The following is a 12391-nucleotide window of genomic DNA, read 5'->3' on the forward strand; positions in this document are numbered from 1 at the left end:
AAAACACAAAAATGTCTACATCAAATTTCTATGAATTTAGAATATTTAAAAACATAAAAACCCATTAGCATTTGCTGTTGCCCAAATCTTTATAAAAGAGATATTTCTCATATATTCATATCCTTCAGGAATGTTGCCATAATGTGGAATGGTATTTTTCATATATTCTTACTACAGGTTTAGTTACTAAACAAAGGGCCACCTATTAAGTTTTCATATGGAAAAAATGTGTAGGTCCTCTAACGATGAAGGCTACTTTCCACTTCCATAATCTGAAAGGTGAGTAATAAAAAAGTTATTTTTCACAAGAACAGTAGTAGCTTAATCTAGCCATTTTGCAGGTCCCAGCAAATGATAAAGATATCCTACATTGGTTTTTATAACTCTACAATCACATAAGAGCTAAGCATATTCTGGCCATGATGGATAAGAACACTAAATGAGCAAATTTGTTGGAAGTCTGTCTTCAGAGGATGAGTGCAGGTGCTGCACATCTGGTTGTGCACCTAATGGTAAAGATCCGAAAGCGCTCTGGAAAATAAAGGAAGAGATCTTAAACAAGAAGGGAAAGTATAAAGGGGGTCGGCAAGGGGTTAGCAAGGAATCCTGCTAGCAAGGTGAAAATGGAAACACCCCAAAAATCCACACTAAGAAATGAAAATGCAACGAACTTATTTCACTGAAAGCAAGTTAGAAGTTCTTGCTGTCCTGGGAAGCAGGAAGATGAGTGGCTTCAAGTCACAGTGTCTCATTAGATAATGTTTTTCTTATTTTTACCTCTTTTTCAGTGTTCTCACCACTTCTACTTGTACTATGATGTATGATATCATCTGCAAGGCCGTTGACCAGCCATTTTGGGCCAATTTCCTTACAAGCTGATTTCAGATCAGTTGCAGATGGTGAGCTTGTTGTGCCAATGATGCTGAGCATTTGAAATATTGTTTTATCATCCAGATGATTGCTTTGTTTCTGTGGAAGGAAAAACCCCATCTACTCCGTTTCGTCAGAAAGCGGGAATGCATTAGAATATTTTTGTCAATATAGACACTGTAACTTTATATATCTATGAAAATTTCAATATGCTATAGCATTTCTAAGCCATTTGTGGAGGGTGACAATTTTGCAAAAATATTAATATTTGACTGTAATGTGTGAACCCAGAGAGAGATCGTAAAATAATCTCTCTACTCTGTTGTAATAACAGTTTGATAAAATACCCATTTTTTCTGACTGCTAATCAGTTCTTTTTAATGCTAAGAGATTACCCAGCTGATTCTTACACCACCACTCATAGCAAGGCTGGAGCATGCTCTTTTTTCTCTTTTTAGATCTGAGCTGCAGATTGCATGTTTTGTACGAGAAGCCTGTTCCCAGAAAAATGCTTTCCAAGTATACATTTTATTTAAAATATTCTTTTAGTGCTTGGAGTTGTCTGTTTCCTTATTTGTTGACTGTTTTCATTTTGTGGAGTTTCACTGAACCCCACAGAGATGGCTCTTTTGTACTTTTGGTAGGAATTATCATACTCTTACCTTAATTGCTGAACAAATATCTCTTCAGATTTACTGGGTTTGAGACTAAATTTTAATAGAAATACTAGGGGAACTGTTTCCATCTCAGGCAGACTATTTGACTATACAGCACAGAAAATCTCACAATTTTTTTTGTGTGTGTGTGAGAAGGATATTTCTACTCCAAGCACATAGCACAGATTTGCCTTTAGCCAGAACACTATTTCTTAAAATGAGTCATCCATGAAAACAGATAGGTTTAAATTACGGAAAAATGCTTTGCAAACTAACCAGTGTTGCAAAACCAGAAATAGCTCAGGAGACCTGGAGACACTCCAGTTCCACAGCATTCATCCATTCCCCCAGTCCCCAGTCGTTCAGTCTTCCTGTCATCCTCCCTCCTTTTGGGACATTGTTAAGTTTTGGTTAATACAAGACTAAAAATCTGTCCAGAAATGGATGTGTTAATAGGGAGTAAGAAACAAGTCATTCTTTCTTCTTTTATTATTTCCAACAGGAGAGTCATGTTGTAGAGGCTGTACTGAGCTTTGTCTTGTAATCTCTACCATGACTTTTGTTACATACACAAATCTGGGACAGCATACTTAAGTAACAGATAACCACAGAGCATCTCATCCGATGCAGTCCCTTGCCTGTTCATGGAAAGAGTTGACTGCAGCATAGCACAGTGTTTCTGTCTGTGGTTTTGATGAGCTGAATCCAAAACCAACCATTTTCTGTTCCGTCTGGGGCCATAAAAGTCAGAGCCTGTCTTAGAAATACAGGCATTTTAGATCAAGAAGCAAACTCCTTCAGCAATTGCAGAAGAGCCTGGATTATTCTGCAGCACATAAGGCTTAGACTGTGCATTTTACAAAACCTTTCCTGCCGTGACACACTGCAACCCAGACTCATCTATTTCAAGCATGAATTTCTTTCTGCCTCCTGCTTGCAGAGGTCTGCTCAGGGACAGGAGCTGATGCAGAGCTAAATTCCTGACACTCTCTCCTCACCAGCCAATGCAGCCAGCCAGGGCTACAGGAGACTGCTCATCCCAGCCACCACCCAGGCCCAATGCTACGTTATGTGCAGCCTGCATATAATTATTTGGAGAAGCATTTTTTATAAAACAGGGTAGCCCCATGACTTCAAAAATATTTGCAGGAAAAGCTCTGTGATGTATGTACTTCTTTGCAGAACTGTGGACCCTGAATCACAACACGTACGAGTCAACATCAACACATGCTGCTGATGGCCTGAAGATTGTGCCAAGGAGAGCACTACGCTGTGCGTGTCCTGGTCTACCTTTCCCTGAAAAGCTTCTGCTGGCCACCGTTCCCCTAGTCATCTCCTTGCAGGCAGGTCTCAGCCCAATAACTGAAGTGAAGTGTGCTCATAGGAAGGGGAAGACAGAAAACATGAGGGAAATTCTTTGGATGACAATAAAAAGCAGGTCAGATGGTGACTTCCTGCCAGGAGGACTCCTGACTTCCCTCCTGACTTCTGGGCCAGAAGGAAGTTCTGCAGTGCGGTGGGGGCTGGCAGGACTGCCTGGGATCTGACCCTCTGAGGCTTTTCTTGCCTTCCTTTCCTAATAATGTTAAAGTAGATCTCAGCTCAACAGCTTCCCTCCTTCCTATGTTTGGCAGCAAGGTTCAGAGCAGAGACCAGGAGCAGCCCCGAGGAGCCCTTTCTCATGGTCTGTTACAAAGAATTGCTCCACTGCTGGTAAGCATGGAGAGGCACACAACACTTCCAAACTTCAGCTTTTACAGATGGAGTATCTACGTATCTTTCAGACACCTTCATAGGTGTCTAACATTTCAAAATGCTGAGAGTATCTGGTCTTGGCATTAATTTTTTGTGGGGATTTTGGAGAAGTATATAAATACTAATAATATGAAATATACAGGTAGCTTTGGGTGGAGATTTTTACATCTTCAAAGATAACCTGATGAATATATTAAAAAAAAATGTAATGAATCAAGTACACATAAAAAAAAGTTTATTTTGTCCACCTTTCTTTGTTCAACTCAAAAAACTCCCACCAAAACTGCAGTATTTTATTTCAACGGAACTAGAGGACATATGGGAAGAAAATCTGTAACCATTTTTATGTCTATTGAAGTGCATTAGCTGTTGGACATCTGTATTTGTATTTCCTTTCTCCAAACATAGTTTGTTAACACCTAAACAAATTCACAGTGCCACTGAATACAGATTCATTGTTTGCATCTACCACCTCTTCTTCATCTCTCCCTTCCTCCTTCCCTCTCCCCCTCTCCAAAAAGGTTTGACCGAACAATTGCACCCAGCTCAATCACTGTCAGCTTTTCCAGGCATTTGGCTGCCTATATGTAATAGCTGAGGATGGGCCCCCAACTTTGAAATCAGCCAGCCTGTATACCAAAACTTGCAGTTTCCAATGGGAAACATCTTACTTCTGTTCTTCTTTCCCATTATTCTTTTCCCTTTCTTCTTTCAGTGCTCTCACACTCATGGTTGAGGGAGGTATAAACAGAGTCTCACCATGCCACAAAATACATAGCAGCACTTGGGGAAGTTTGACAAACTGGAATACATGTTTAGATTTCCTGACTCGGAGACAATGCAGAAAAGAGGGTTCTGGCAAGCTTCCTGGAGATGGGGTGCAATTGCTTTGCTCTGCGATATACAGTAGGGGTTACAGGCACTTTGAACATTTACAGAGCACCAGTTCAAGAAGAACAAATCATTTTTTAATCTTTATGTTGTAATTAAATGCAACTTAGTGGAGTTCCTGCATATGAGAAAGCTGACTGGAAAGAAATCAGATTGCTGTGAACTAAAAAGAAACTATAACATGACACTGCACAGCATGTAAGTATGGCACAGTTCCTCTCAAAGTACCTCTCAATTTTTGTTGCCTCTTTCTCCTCTGACTTCTTTAGGAAAGATGTGCCCCTTCATCATTTTCTTCTGTGTGACGATTCATTTCCTGCACACATGGCATTTGGGACAATTCACAAAATTTCACCAGGTCCACGGATCCTGGGGGAAACAGACTGGAATTTCCAGGTGATATTTGTGCACATTGCTATAAAAAAGATCTGATCTATGTTTATGGCTGTATGAATAACCTGGTTTGTATACCCAATTTTAGTAGCAGCCACCTAAATATACTTGAACCTTTCCTGGCTTATTGTAGTCTTTGGTGCCTAGCTTGCCTTCTCTACAGTGTGCTGTCTTTTGAGCATCCATGGTTTCCCCGCCCTCCCTCTCCCTCTCGCTCTTCTGACCTCCCTCTCCATCACTGAACCGCCTTCTCTTCCCCTTCAGTGCCCACACAGCCCCCAACAGGCAGATCCCATCATCCCCAGATCTCCTCTGGGTCCACTCTTTGCATTCCCCCATGTTTCTGTCCTCAAGGCAAGTGAGACAGAGGCAGGTGGAAATTATGCTAAGAAATTCCAAATTCTTCCCTTTTTTTTTTAACTAGACTTTTCATTTCAAAATTTAGGTCACTCTTTATAAGGTGAGTTTGCACTCATTGATGGCATCATTATTTAGAATGCACTTTAATTCCAGTGATCAGTTTTAGTCTTCATCAATTTGCAGTTTTATCATTGTGATTCAACAGACCCAGATTTTTAAAACCAGGAAGCTAATGTTTTCTGAAAGGCTGAACAACTAGTACAAGAGGTCAAGCGCACTGAAACTGATCTCTCAAATTCAAAGAAGCTCTTGTGTAAAAGCAATGCTTTCGTTAAAAAAAAAAAAGAGCAGATCACAGAAACTTTAAATGAAGCTGGGAAAACACTTCATAAACATATTTTTGTCTCATAGAAGTTATCAGTAGTTTGTACAGAAATCTCAATGCACAAAGCACACTCCTGGCCCTAAGGCACTCGGCTCCCCCCTGCTCTGTGTGCATTGCCTAGAGTCCAGAGCGGGCGACTCGCCCTTGAAATGTTAGTATAATAACAATCATAATCATATCAAAATATTCTAGTTGATCTTTTTTTGCTCATGGCCAGAAAAAAAACGACCATAAACTGTTTAGAGAATACGGCAGGGGGTTTTTTTCCCTTCCATGTGCAATCACATATGTTTCACCTAGCAGATATGAGAAATAAAAATCATTGGTAATGGATAAAATCTTAAGAAAAAACAAACCTGTTTCAGACACATCTCAGCTAAATAAAAGACAGCTTCAAAACAAAGCTCCACCATACTGCAGTGGTGCTAGCTTTTTTTATTATTTAAAGGCAATCTCTCTCAGCATAGGAAACCTTCAAGGGAATAATAAGGCAATTCAAATGGATGTAAGAAGAAAGCCAGGACATATAGAATGTGAGACAGCTTATTGCATTATTCTGAAATGATCTGTTCAAATATGCATGTTTTAACTCACATCACAGGCACTTTCAAGCGATCTTGCTGTATTCTACTAGATCATGTTATCTGTACAAATCTAGGTAGACAAACATTTTAATTCATAAAATCACAGCGTTGATTAGAATCATGAAGGATGTGCAAATACAATTCACAGAGAAAAATCAAGCTCTACCCAAAAGAACAACAAAAAAATGAGAGGACCTATAGGGGAAAGGTTTTAGGAAGCAGTAAATACATCTGAGAGAGGCAAGGTTATCTGGGATTTAGAAAATTTTCTAAATATTTACGCCAGGTGCTAAAAAGCAGCATTGCCCTTGCTTAAAACTATTTGGACAAGCAGGCTTACAGCTTTCCTCTCTGTGTAAACAGTATAGCAGCATTCTAAACAGATTAATAGTGGTATCTGTTCAAGTCAAATATTTATGTAAGCTAGATGAGTGGAAAAGGTAGCTTAAGGAGAATAGTTTAACCACAATTTCTAAAAGGTACTGAAGTATCCTGCCTGCATGCAAACAGCCCACCTTGACCAAATCACGTTGTTTAAAATGAAAAAGTTTCACGACCTAATCCATTATTTCCGGTGGCCTAAGAAAGATTTTCTCTCCCTTTCAGAGCTGTCACAGATACTTAGACTTGTGCTAACCATCACAGCAGAGAGTTACCAGTACAAAAGCCTGCAAAACCATAATTCAATGGCCAAGCGCTAGACGGGGAAGGGGTCACAGATTCTTTCCGGTCTTAGTGTGGTTTTATTCTACAACTATGAATGAATAACTAATGCGCACAGAATCACAGAATCGTATAGGTTGGAAAAGACCTTTAAGATCATCGAGTCCAACCGTAAACCTAACACTACCAAGACCACCACTACACCATGTCCCTAAGCACCTCATCCAAACGTCTTTTAAATACCTCCAGGGATGGTGACTCAACCACTTCCCTGGGCAGCCTGTTCCAATGCTTGATAACCCTTTCAGTGAAGTAAAATTTCCTAATATCCAGTCTAAACCTCCCCTGGTGCAACGTGAGGCCATTTCCTCTTGTCCTATCATTTGTTACTAACAAATTGTCAAATCTGCAGCCAGGTGGAAGGGAAAGCAGAAGAGGAGAGATGGGCATCACGCTGCCTCACCATGTCGCAGTGCAGCAGAGCCCCTGGACCAGCCAGAGTTGCTGCCCTTGGGGCAGGCTGCTCAGGTGCAAGCTGCTCCCGTGGGAAGCTATTGCTGCTGTTCGTGCACAGCAAGGGCCTCAGCCTACTGCCAGTCTGTAACAGAGGACAGTACGGAATAGCTCTTCTAGTCCATAAAATCTATTGGAGAAACTCAGATTTCATGGTGGTGTTCTGGGTCAGGCAAAACTGACAGACACTAAACTAGGTCGAATTTAAGAAGACTGAAAAAGCTGTGGTGGTGTTTGTCTTTCTCTCATAGCCATGATCAGTGGATTTGAAGAAAACTTTAGATATCCCCTTGCATATGAATCAACATCCCTTATGCATTTCTGTCCTAATTTTTTGAATTTTTCAGTTCAAGTAAGAATTCATTTCAAACAATAAATAGCTATGTAATTAGAGCAGCACGTCACAGAGGCTGAACTATTTTATAGCTAAAACCTGAGGGGTCATATTTCACCACAATGTTTTCAACATCTGCAGATTTCTCTTGTTTTGTGGAAGACAGAAGTAAATGTCTTGCAGAACAGGCACCAGAGAGGAGCAGCCAAGATATTTAGGTGGCACAGCTGTACTCCCTCAAGAGCTGGACGGAAAGCTTTCTCTGAGAGCAAGCGGAGCGAGGAAGCCTTACACAGCTACATGTAGTCACCGTTGTTTTGTTAAACCGGTCATTTGTCTTCTCCTGCTCCAAGCCAAGCAGCAATGGTTAATTGATCTGGATCACAGAAAGACTGGTGGGAGCAGTCAACACAAGGGAAAATCCCCTTACCCTAAAGCCAAGTCTCTAACCACCAGCACCCGTGGGCTCTGGGGAGGTTACAAGCCCAGCAAACCCACACCTCAAGGAATTGCCCTTTTCTGCACCACAGTGGGCTGCAGTACAGCCCAGGACCTGGTTGTTTTGGGGACCTCAAGCACAGGCTGAGAGAGCAGAAGGTGCAGAGGCACTGCTGGGTGCATCAGCAGCGGGGAAGGGGTACACTTGGAGGCAGACAGCTCCAGTGAAAGCAAGCGGGGGGCTTGTTAATTCGATGGCTGGTGGTTTTTCTGCTTGGCACAGTAAGGGGAGTTTGTGCTGCCCGTGCACTCTGTGGGAGGTGTGCAGCTCTACCAGGCCAACATCTCCTCTCCAGCCTCCTCGTGTGGTCTGAATTTGTCTCCATGTCAAACCAGAGCTCCAAACTATGACAGCACAGACCTATTAATAAATGGAGGAAAAGGAAGGTAAATCCTCTGCATACAAGAGCTGCAAACAAACAAACAAACAAACAAACACTTCTGCAAAGGAGCAGCAGTTTGTCAGGGCAGAGTAGGTTTTTTCCCCAATAATTTCATGCAGAGGTGTGCAAGCAGCTGATAAAGGCTTTTGAAAGAGGCACTGCCTTACTGAGAACGCAGGAGCATCTCCACTCGCTGTGGGTGACTGCCCTGGGATGCGTGGGGTGGAAGCCAGTCCCGCGCCCACAGCTCGCGGGGCGAGGGGGAAGGAGGAGACAAGCCCCGCTGTGGATGCGGGAGCATCGGACGCTCCCGAGGGAGGAGGCTGTGAGCTTCAACACTGCCCCAGCCAGGAGCCCTGGCTCTCTCAGCACAAGTGTTTCTAAGCAAAGGGCAGCCAGCACACCGCTTCCCAGGTACCTTTCCCAAATGGTAGCACATCCCTATCAAGAGCGGCAGGCTTTTGCACAGCCAACTCGGGTTCGTACATGCTGGCCGGACGTTTTTGCTCCCCTGCCTCGCACCCTGTCCCCATTTGCAGGGGTAGACAGGGACAAGGGAGTCAGCCCACACGTAAATCTTGCATGGGGTCCCTGACAGAGCACCTCCTGTCAACCCTGGTTTCGAAAATCCTGAGGGATCAGCAGCTCGCGCTGCTGGACTCCTCCTGACTTCTTTTTGCAGCACAGGATCCAGTGAAGAAGCCTCATGTAGGACCTGGTTTTCCAGCTGGTTTTCAGCATTCCCAGCTGAGCTTTCTTGCAGGAAATGTGCACCTTGGAGCAGAGCCATCTGCATCGGCTGTAATCCCAGCAGCCTTCCTGCCTCGCTGGGGCTGGGGATAGGAGCTGTGGAGCTTGGCACAGGAACTCTCCTGTCCTGTCCCAGCCTTGGAAAGGCAGAAAGTTAAAAAGAAAACACAAAAAACCCAAAATACACAACTGCAATCCACTGCTGCTCAGCAGTGGCGTGGGTCTGATCGCTCTGCTCACATGAAGTTCAGAAAGGCTTTGTTCAGCCTGTACGATGTCCTCCCAGCTGAGCTTCAGCCTGCAAGAAATGCTCACAGTAAAAAAAAAACAATTGTCAAAAATTAACTTTTGCATGATTACAGACTGGGGCTATAAATCCTGAGCTCAAATCTGAGGGGTAAATGGGTTTGGATTAAATAGTCCACCTTCAGAGGCTTAAATGCTGAATTTCAGCTATCTTATCCAAGTACAGAGGTGGAGCTCTAAGCAGCTATACGTGATTCCTGGAAATGTGATTGCCAAAGAAAAATTGCTGAGGATGAGTGGGACTAGATTAGAGTCTATTCTGGAAGATCAGGAAATGGAAATGGTGTTTTCACTTAGACTTAGATGTCTGGGTTTCAGAGGAGTCTCCTCTACCAGCAATACTTCCACTGAGTTTGTTTTGCAAGTGAGGGGATCGCTCTGTCGGAGGATGATGACTGCTGGCAGTCACAGCCCCAGCTTTCATGCCACAAACCTTGTCTTTCAGAGGTTTGTATTCATGATTGGCCTTCCAGCCACTTTTCTCCAAAATGTTGGGTTAGCATTTTGGGAATGCTTCCAATGCAAAGGCCAGAATCTTGGTCTCGGATGATGATACCTCTTCTCCTTCTTCCAGGACTTACTGGACTGGCAATTCAGCTCGTGTCATCTAATTGCTCAGACAAACTGAATCATACAAAATCTCGTCTGACTCACGAGAGGAGATTTCACATTCTTGTACACAGGCACACAGAAAAACTCCCACATTTTAAAAAGATTAACCAAAGATACAGCATTTTCTGAAAGAGGCTGAAAACACGGCTCTCTCCTTATGCTGGTCAAACCAGAGGTGTCAGGTCTCTATACATACACCACATACTTCTATTTTGTACCAATGAATTAGTACAAGCCTATCAAACATGTTATCTCCTGTTCTAACTTATTGACACAGACATTTAACTTGCAGAGTGTTGAGGGAAAGCAATTTTCCGTCTCAACTAAAAATAAGAATAATAGCTCAATTGCATGCAAGAAGTATGAAACTATCTTCAAAACAGGAAGGAGAGGATGCTTTCTGGATGAACAACACATCTAGATGCATGTTATTTTCTAGTCCAAGTGGATTGCTTTCCAGATCAGCATCTTTTTTGCTCCACTGCTTATGTAGGTGGGATACATTACATGTTTATCAGTAGTTAGTAGACTTTAGTTTATGTAATTAATAATTATTTATAATAAAAAGTTCATGGAACTCTGCTCTTTTAGATATAGCTCATGACTTTAAAGCACTGCATAGAAAAGTGAAGTCGCTTGAAATCTAGTTTTATATTCTGGTAACCTTTTTTTAACATCTTGTTGTTGTACAGTAATACCATGCCATAAGAGGGGAAAAAAGTACATACTTTGGGGGTGGGGAGAGTCTAAAACAAGGATTTTGAGACTGAAACAATTTTAAGACAAGTTACAGGAAACCCAGCTAAATGGACGCCAAAAATTTTCCAATGAGCCAAGCCAAATTCAATGTAACCCAATCTAAGGAACATCAGAGGAACACTCAGAGCCTTGCTATGATTATCTGTGTCTGTGCCTCCACACATAGTCCAATTTTCAGTGCAGTGTGACTTAGCAGGATGTTCATAAATAGATCCCTAACCTTCCACTTAGATCACATTAAAGCTGAATTAAGCATCCTATTGTGGTGCCATACAACACGCTCTAGATAACAGGGCAAAGTATTGACTGAATGGGAACTGCCATTATTCACAAACTCAGAAATACCTGGATGGTTCTTGCCCTCTAGCAGATCGTATGCTACAGCTGAGCTGGCAATGGCCTTTGGCAAGGCACAGTTAACAACATGATTATTTTTTTCATACTCTGTAGAGATGGAATTATCTCATTCTCTCCTTTTCCTCCTCCTCACAATTTAATGGCAATTATTATGCAGACACACTAAAGAACTTTATTATACATGAGAACTCCAGAGCTAGTCTGCTGCCACATCAGTAGAGGGACACAACTCCGGATTTAGGTAATCTTTCCCCCAGTGCCCTCTGAATTCAGAGACTGGCAGAAACCAAACCTTGCTTAGCTCTTGTGATGAATCACAGTTACACTTAGGAGTCTCACACACCTCCACGGGGACAGAAATAAACACCTGCACTGAAAATAGGGGTTTTCTTTCCTCTACCCTCCCCCTGCTTTCTCATCTTTTCAATAGATGTGTTCTTTGGCTTCTTCCTACTCACAAAAGGAAAACAGAGGACACCTTAGGCTGGTGGTTCAATGTACAGAGATGAAAGGCTGAAAATCAAGCCAAGGAATCATAAAACTTCCAAGGTTAACTGCTGAAATCTTCTGCATGCTGACTGAGCTTACATCTTCGTGTGCCTTTACAAATTATTCTGCAGATAAGAAAGGGCCCTTTGTACTTTTTATTTCCTACCACCCGAGCCGGTCCCAGAGAAGCAGCAAGCCTCAATAGCTCGTGCTTGCACCAGGAGCAGCTTATCCTCCTTTCTCACCTCCCAGGCCCCCAGTGCAGGATGCCAAAGGACCCCTCTTGCTAGGGATGTTCACCAAGAACAGGGGCTTTGAGGGTAGACTGCCCTACTACAAGGTGTCAAAGCAAAAACCAACTAGACCTGTGGCTTTGTAGAGGCCAGTGCAATGAGCAGAGAGCTGTGGTGATCTTCCCTCAGCAACCCAAACTGCTGGAGGCCAAATGAGAGAGTCTGGGACAGTCACAGCCTAATTTAGGTCTGGAAGAAAAATTCCTCATTGGACCAAGTGTCTGTTGTCCAGCCCAGAAATCGCAGATGTGGATCGCAATGGCCTATCCAACAACTGCTGGTGGGGAATATAACCTTGTAGCTCACTGCAGACGAAAGGAGGTACCTAGAGGAGCTGCCAGAATATCCAGCAGCAGCAAGGCGCCTGGAGGGACCATGTACACATCATGGGGTGCCTTGCCAACACCATCACTACAGAGCCTGGGCTGAAAAAGTCATTAAAATATCTGTGTTAGGCTAACAGGCCATCCCTACTCAGACTAAGTGGGCAGTCGTTCACGGTATAGAAAGAGACATGCAAAACACTTTATTTTCATCATG

This window comes from Ciconia boyciana, chromosome 5 (assembly GCF_034638445.1).
Source record: "Ciconia boyciana chromosome 5, ASM3463844v1, whole genome shotgun sequence".
Classification (NCBI taxonomy): Eukaryota; Metazoa; Chordata; class Aves; order Ciconiiformes; family Ciconiidae; genus Ciconia; species Ciconia boyciana.